The sequence below is a fragment of the Vombatus ursinus genome, unplaced genomic scaffold (genome assembly GCF_900497805.2).
Source record: "Vombatus ursinus unplaced genomic scaffold, bare-nosed wombat genome assembly UNPS02014830.1, whole genome shotgun sequence".
NCBI classification, from domain to species: Eukaryota; Metazoa; Chordata; class Mammalia; order Diprotodontia; family Vombatidae; genus Vombatus; species Vombatus ursinus.
The window spans coordinates 17,320,542-17,327,552 of NW_020954608.1; positions in this window are offsets into that span (position 1 = coordinate 17,320,542).

Here is a 7,011-nt window from a genome sequence, read left to right on the forward strand (position 1 = left end):
ATTTCTGTTAATTCAAATGATGTCTCTATTAGCTTTGTTGGTAGTCACCTCATATTGTTAAATTTAATTCAATAATAAAGCTCTTAATGTGTACAGAGGACTATGCTAGTCTTTACTGGAGATAAAAGTTGAGCTAAGACTTAGTCCCTGCCCTCAAGGATTTAGTAAGATACAAATTCCTATAATTATAATTTAACAAAAAAAAAAACAAACCTCAAAATGATGAAGTATTATACTTTTAGTGACCATGTTTGTGAGGAGCTAAGACTCTTGACTCTGACTCTTTCTTTCTCCAAGCATTCTCATCTTCACCCTGGACATTTTCCAAATCTGCTGGCTAACAATTGCTCCATCCTATTCTTTTACCATTTTTTTTCCTTCTAAGAATTGTAATCACATCAACACAACTATTTCCCCATGAAAGGGCATGTCAGTAGACTTCTACTCTATTCACCACCATCCCTATGATTTCCAAGAACAAAACAACCTTCCCTGGCTAAACACTCCCATTTAAGTATTGTTGAGCCCCTCTCTCCATTAGAATGTAAACTCCATAAAGGTAGGGATTATCTTGATTTTTTTATTCTTGACACTTAGTAAGTACTTGATAAATGCTTTTCACTCATTCTTTCACTGATAAGGAGGTGCAACTAAGATGTTATGTGATACTGGAGGAGTCATTACTGATTGTTCATATGACATAATGAAGCACTGAATAATATTTAATTAAAATTCCTATCCTGTACTTGGCAATTTTTTTTAACCTAAATGTAGGATTTCATACTTTGTCCTATTAGTTTCCTCATTTTACTTTTAAATTATCTTTTCAGTCTATTGGGATCTTTCTAAGTCTTGGTTATATCATTCTTAATAAGTTATTTATCTCAAATTTATGTTGTCCACATATTTGTTAAGTATGTCTTCCATCTGAGTCATGGGTAATGATGATGAGCAGAATGGAGTTGAAGACATAACTCTACTAAAGACATTTTTTGTTGACCTCTAAATGAACCACAGTAAACAAGGTAAAAGTAAGAGAAATTGGGGCATAAATGTAAAACTGACTTGAAAATTTTCAAGGAAAATATTTGATTCATAAGCCTGGACTCTTCATATAAACTCTTCATAATTAAAGTGATTAAATTCTAATTTCCTTGATAGAAAAAAATGTGTTACTTTAATAGCATATGATATCAACATCAAAGTTTAAAATCACAGCTTTAAGTGGTAGGTGTCATGAGATTACTTCTCATAGATTCCCCTTTAGCACCTCATCCTCAGCTCCTAGTCATTTCTTCTTGAACAGACACTTGGAAGAGTCCATAACCCCATAATGAAGATACTTTATATGAAAAAGAACATAATATTACTGTCCTTCATTGCAGTTTGTTTGTTGGTATATGCTGCATTTTGGCAAGGGACAAGGGAGGAGACACTAGCAACCAGGTCTCAGCTCTACCTTTTCCATAGCAAGCCCTAAATGGAGGTCCCAAGTTCCTCACTTGCCTTGGAATGTGCTGACTTATTCTTACCAGTCATCAAAGAGAATCATGAAACTTGAACTGAATAGGACCTGTGCCTGAAAGTAATGTTTACTAATAACATGCTTGAAAAGTGGGAAGCCAGTCTTTTGCTTGAAGACCTCCAAGAATAGGGAACTCGCAAGATAGCCCATTGAATAATTCTAATTATTAGGAAGGTTTTCCAAAGTATCAAGTTTAAATTTATTTCTTTGACACCTATACCCATTGTTCCTGGTTTTGTCCTCTGAGTATAAACTAAATGACTCTCATCTCTCCTCCATTTAATAGTTCTTTAAAAGCTTGAACAAGGTATCATATCCATCCTGAAGTCCTCTCTGGGCTGTTTAGTTCCTAGTTTTTAAAAAACATATGACAAGGACCCAAGACCCTTTACAATCCCATTTGCCATCCTCTAACCTCTGTCCAGTGTATCAATAGCTTTTTGAAGCTATAGTTCTCAGAGCTAAATATAATATGCTAAATATAGTCTTAACAGGAGAGCACAGAGAGAACTTATTTTTTTTTTTCCTATAACCCCTACCTTCCTCACAGTAAGTCTAAGATCCCTTTACATTTTTGGAAGACCACATTATACTGGTGATTCCTAATCAACTTGAATCCACTAAATATACCAGATCTTTCCCCCAAACTCTTGGCTAACCATACTTCTTTCATCTAATAGGCATGTAAAATTGTAAACTTTTTTTTAATTCCAAGTGCAAGAATATATGGATCCTTATTAAATTTCATTTTCTTAATCTAGGCTCAATACTCTTGCCTGGCAAGGTCTTTTTGGAGCCTGACTGCCATTGAGCATATCCAGCTTTGTATCATCTATAAGTTAGGTAACTATACATCTATATCTTTATTTAAGTCGTCCAAGAAAATGTTAACTATCAGGAGACCAAGCAAATCCCTATAGGGTGGTCTACAGGAGACCTCCTGGGAGCTGACATCAAAGCTACTTTTTTGAATCTTAACATTTGACTCATTCAGAATTTGTCTAATTGTATTATCATTAGTTTACATCTTTCCATTTTTTTCCACAAGAATAATATAGAATACTTTATTAAATGCTTAGCTAAACTCAGAATAAACTATATCTACAGCATTATCCAGAACTATCAATTTGTAACCCTGTCAAAAAAGTAAATAAGGCTAATCCAAAATGACCTAGCCATAAAGAAAGTGTGCTAGCTATTATAATCACCACTTTTACCTTAAAGGAGTTTGGTGGAACATTGGCTAGAACATTAAGCTATCTGTCAGGAAAACTTGATTTCAAATACTGCCTTTAACATTTGCTACTTTTGTTTCCCTGGGCAAGTCACTTAACTTCTATTTCAGTTTTCTCAACTATAAATGGTAATAGTAATATATATCACCTTTCTTGAAAGGTTAATGTGATGATAACACAAAGTAACATAAAGCACTATTCACAGTGTCTGGAATATAGTAGGTGCTTAATACATACACACACACAGATGTTCACTAACCATCTCTTTACTAATATTTTACAGAAATTTCCAAGGAACTGAAATAAATTGCAATACCTAATTTTTTTTATCCCATTCTCTTCTCTATAATGAAAATCAGGATACTTGCCCTACTTTAGTCCTGTGGTATCTCTCATTTTCTCCATAACCTTTTAAATATACCTGACAGCAGCTCCACATTCACATTCATCAGGTCAGGTGACTTCAATTTATCAAGAGCTTCTAGTTACTCACTTATTTTGGGTAATTACCACTTAGCCACTTTTGTTGGGTTATTTTCAGCTAAAAAGTCATTCTCTTTGGTAGAGAAAACAAAAGCAAAACAAAATTGAGCAATTCAGCTCAGCCTTTTGTATGTTGTGAGTTGCCCTTGTCCCTATTCATTGTAAGAAGTTCAACCTCTTTTTGGATCATTCTATTTCCCCCAATTCAGTCCTAATAGTCCCCAAACTTACTTACAGTCCCAAAAAAGTCCTCTCTACTCTTTAACAAAATACTCTACTATTCTTCTTAATTAATGATACTCTGGACATCCTTCCAACTTCTTCCCTCAAGCTATTTCACCCATTATTCATTTCTAGGTCAGTTTCTTAATCTCCTCCAAAAAACAAAACATCAGTCCTGTAGTTATTTCCTGAAGCTGCTAAATAACCTCTAGTTTTAGTTTAGTTTAATTTACTAAAGATTTTAAACCAGAGTAGTGACCACTTTCTCAAGATGGTGCACAGCAGAGGCGTCACTCATGAGCATGGGGCCAACAAAACTTCCTAGTGTGGCCAAACCCAATTATAATGTAACTGAAAAAAAATGTTTGACAGAATAAATAAAAGTACAATCAAATATAAATAATGATACTTTGTGGTTTCCTCAGTCAATATGTTGCCAACAGGGATCAATTACTATTTGAATTTGATAACACTGATGTAGAGGTTATTAATGTTCAGTTTGGAATCACTAATCTCAGGACATTCTGTATGTGAGATTTTATGATACTATTGAAGAGGCTGGGATCCCCAAGAGGGAAAAACCCTGGAATTTCCGACATGGCCAGATCTCTGACTTTTGCCTGAGACTATAGCCCCATCAACTGGCCTTTTATTGTGGCTACACCCAATCTCTGTTACCCTTGGCTTAGCCTGGCCCTCCATTGTCTTACCTTCCTATGGCCCCCTGCCATTTCCCATCCTTAATCCTAGCTAGGCTCCCTTCTCCCTTGGCCATGTGGTCCAGATCCCAGGAGTTCCTCCTTAGACCCCTCCTCCAGTCACCCCAGATTACTTGGCAACTCCTGGATCCCTCCCACAGTCTTTCCGTATATGGGTTCATCTTGTCTCCACTGAGGTGCTCAGATTCTTATAATCTAGCTACATGCTTAGATTCTTATAATCTAGCCATTGCTCAGATTCTTATAATCTAGCCACTGCTCAGATTTTTACAATCTAGCCAACAGCTCACAGGTGCTCAGATTCCTTAAGAATCTGGACAATATGGTGGATCTTTAATAAACCTTGTCTTTGGCTGAAAGAAGGCTTGGGTCAAATTCTTTTGGGCAGGACCCGTGTGTTGTGATCTTGGGGTCCCAGCACCCCTAAACCTCTAGACCTCGTCACTATGATTCTCCAGTCCTGTGAAATTTCCCTTTGCAGCCTCCATTACACACCTTTTCCCTTCTCCACTTGCCTACCCTAATGGCATTCCAAACTCCTGAGGCAGAGGGCAGATACATTGAAACATTAAGTTGTTAGTGATTATTGCATTTTAAGATTTCTGAATTAGTTTGTAAATGTACAATTTGTATCCATGGGAAATAAAATAGGAACAGAAAAATCCAATAGCTTATGTTCACTCTCCCAGTATTCACATGATCTAATTAAAATTTAAATAGATCTCACGACACGAGTAGTATTTCTAATAGTGACCCACATCTACCAGTATGAAACCATGGCAAAATAGAAACCTTAGGATAAAGACATTTCAGAATCTGCTTCTCTAATAAATGGGATTCTATATTTTCCTCTCTGACCTTTCTTTTTCATCTGCAACTTTCTTTATAGAGGGAGGAAGAAGAAGAGCCATATTGAGAACCTCTGAAAGCCAGGTCCTACTTTATGACTGAGCTCCTGGCCCTGGCACTAGTTCCAACACTAATCCAGTAAAGAGGTGCTATGTTCCAAAGGTACATGTATCTAGGATGGATCTATTTTTTAGTGTATTGGTCAATTCGATGGTATGATGAGATACCACAAAATTTGGTAAATTTGAATTCTCTTATTATTTATCACTTTTTAAAAATTAATATTAATAGCTTATTTCAGTCTGAATTTGGGTTAGAAGATTCCAAGGGATTCAGATAAAAAGAAAGTAGAATTTAATGGCCTTATATTTTGGGTTAGCCCACAAGGAATGGCAAAATTAAATTTTTCTTTGAAAAATAAATAAAAAGTCCCATAAAAAGGAGGAGGGAAAGGAGTAACTGCCTAAATTAACTGATGTAGATGTACAGTATACTCTTTGTACAACTCAGATTTTAAATGAAATGTATAGAAGATGAAGATAAGAGACTCTTTATAAGAATGATTAGAAAGGTGCAATTCTGTAAGGATTCTATAAGGAATATCAAAGCTCAGAATAACTGAAAATTGGCAATGCATAATAAGAGCAACTGCTTTTTTTTTGTAATGCAGATTGGTAGAAAGAAAAGAATAGTCCCATCACACTTAGCTTGGTACATACCTTTTGTACTGTTTTCAGTTTGGGGGCACTCCATTTTAGGGAAGCTAGAGTGCAGCAGGAGTATACTTAGAAGAGGCTGAACAGAATTTTGAAATGACTGAAGATGGCCTTTTTAGAGAAGCTGGGGAACTTTAATACACAGAATGGAAGATTTATAGGAGATACGATAGCAGTCTTTAAGTCACACAGAAGAGAAACTGTTCATGTTTTGTTTGTCTCCTGAAAGGCAGGACTAGGAATAATGATTACGATATTCAGCTGAAGGCATTTAACAATTCCTAAACATTAGAGCTATATACTACAATGGAATAAATTTCCTGAGGAGGTAGCCAATTCCCATCATTGTATTTCATAAGGAAAAGTGTGATAATATCTTATTAATATGAGGATATTGTAAGAAGGATTCTTTGTCAGGAAGGAATTGGAGTAGATGGTCTGTAGCTATTGGATTCCATAATACTATAATTCTGGGCTGCCAATCATTGGTACTGAGCAAGTCAGCACATCATAGGTTCATAGAATAGGAAGGAACTTTGAAGGTCACTTAGCCCAACCTCTACCTGAAGCACGAACCCTCTCTACAACATCTTTGACAAGCCTACAGTCTCTTCCTGAATCCTCCATTGGTAGGGAATTTTTTTTTGGTAGACCATTTCATTAAAGGACAGTTTTAGGTTGCTTCTGTATTTTGAGGTGAAATATGCCTGAATCCAAAGATGAGAATATTCGATCTTGGAGAGGTTGTAGGAAGGCAGGAATACTATTGCATTATTGGTGGAACTACGAATCAGCATAACCATTTTGGGAAACAATTTTGAATTAGTCAAATAAAATCAATAAAGTGACTATACCTTTTGGCCCAAAGGTCCCATGTTTAGGCAATCCAAAGGTCATTAATAATAGGAAAATTCCCATTTATGTCAAAATATTCATAGCAGCTATTTTTGTGGCAGTAAGAATTTGGGGGTAAGGAGATGCCATTGATTGGGGAATGGGTAAACAAATTGTGGTACATGAATGTAAAGGAATATTGTGCTATAAGAAAGGACATAAATGATATACACAGAGAATAATGGACAAATTTACATGGAAGGACACAGAATTTAATAAGCAGAGCCAAGAAAACAATACATAGTAACTTTGACAACAACAATGTAGGAAAGAATACCAATCACAAGACAATTAAAACTGAATGTTACACAATTACCAGAAAAAGAAAGAAAGAAAGAAAGAAAGAAAGAAAGAAAGAAAGAAAGAAA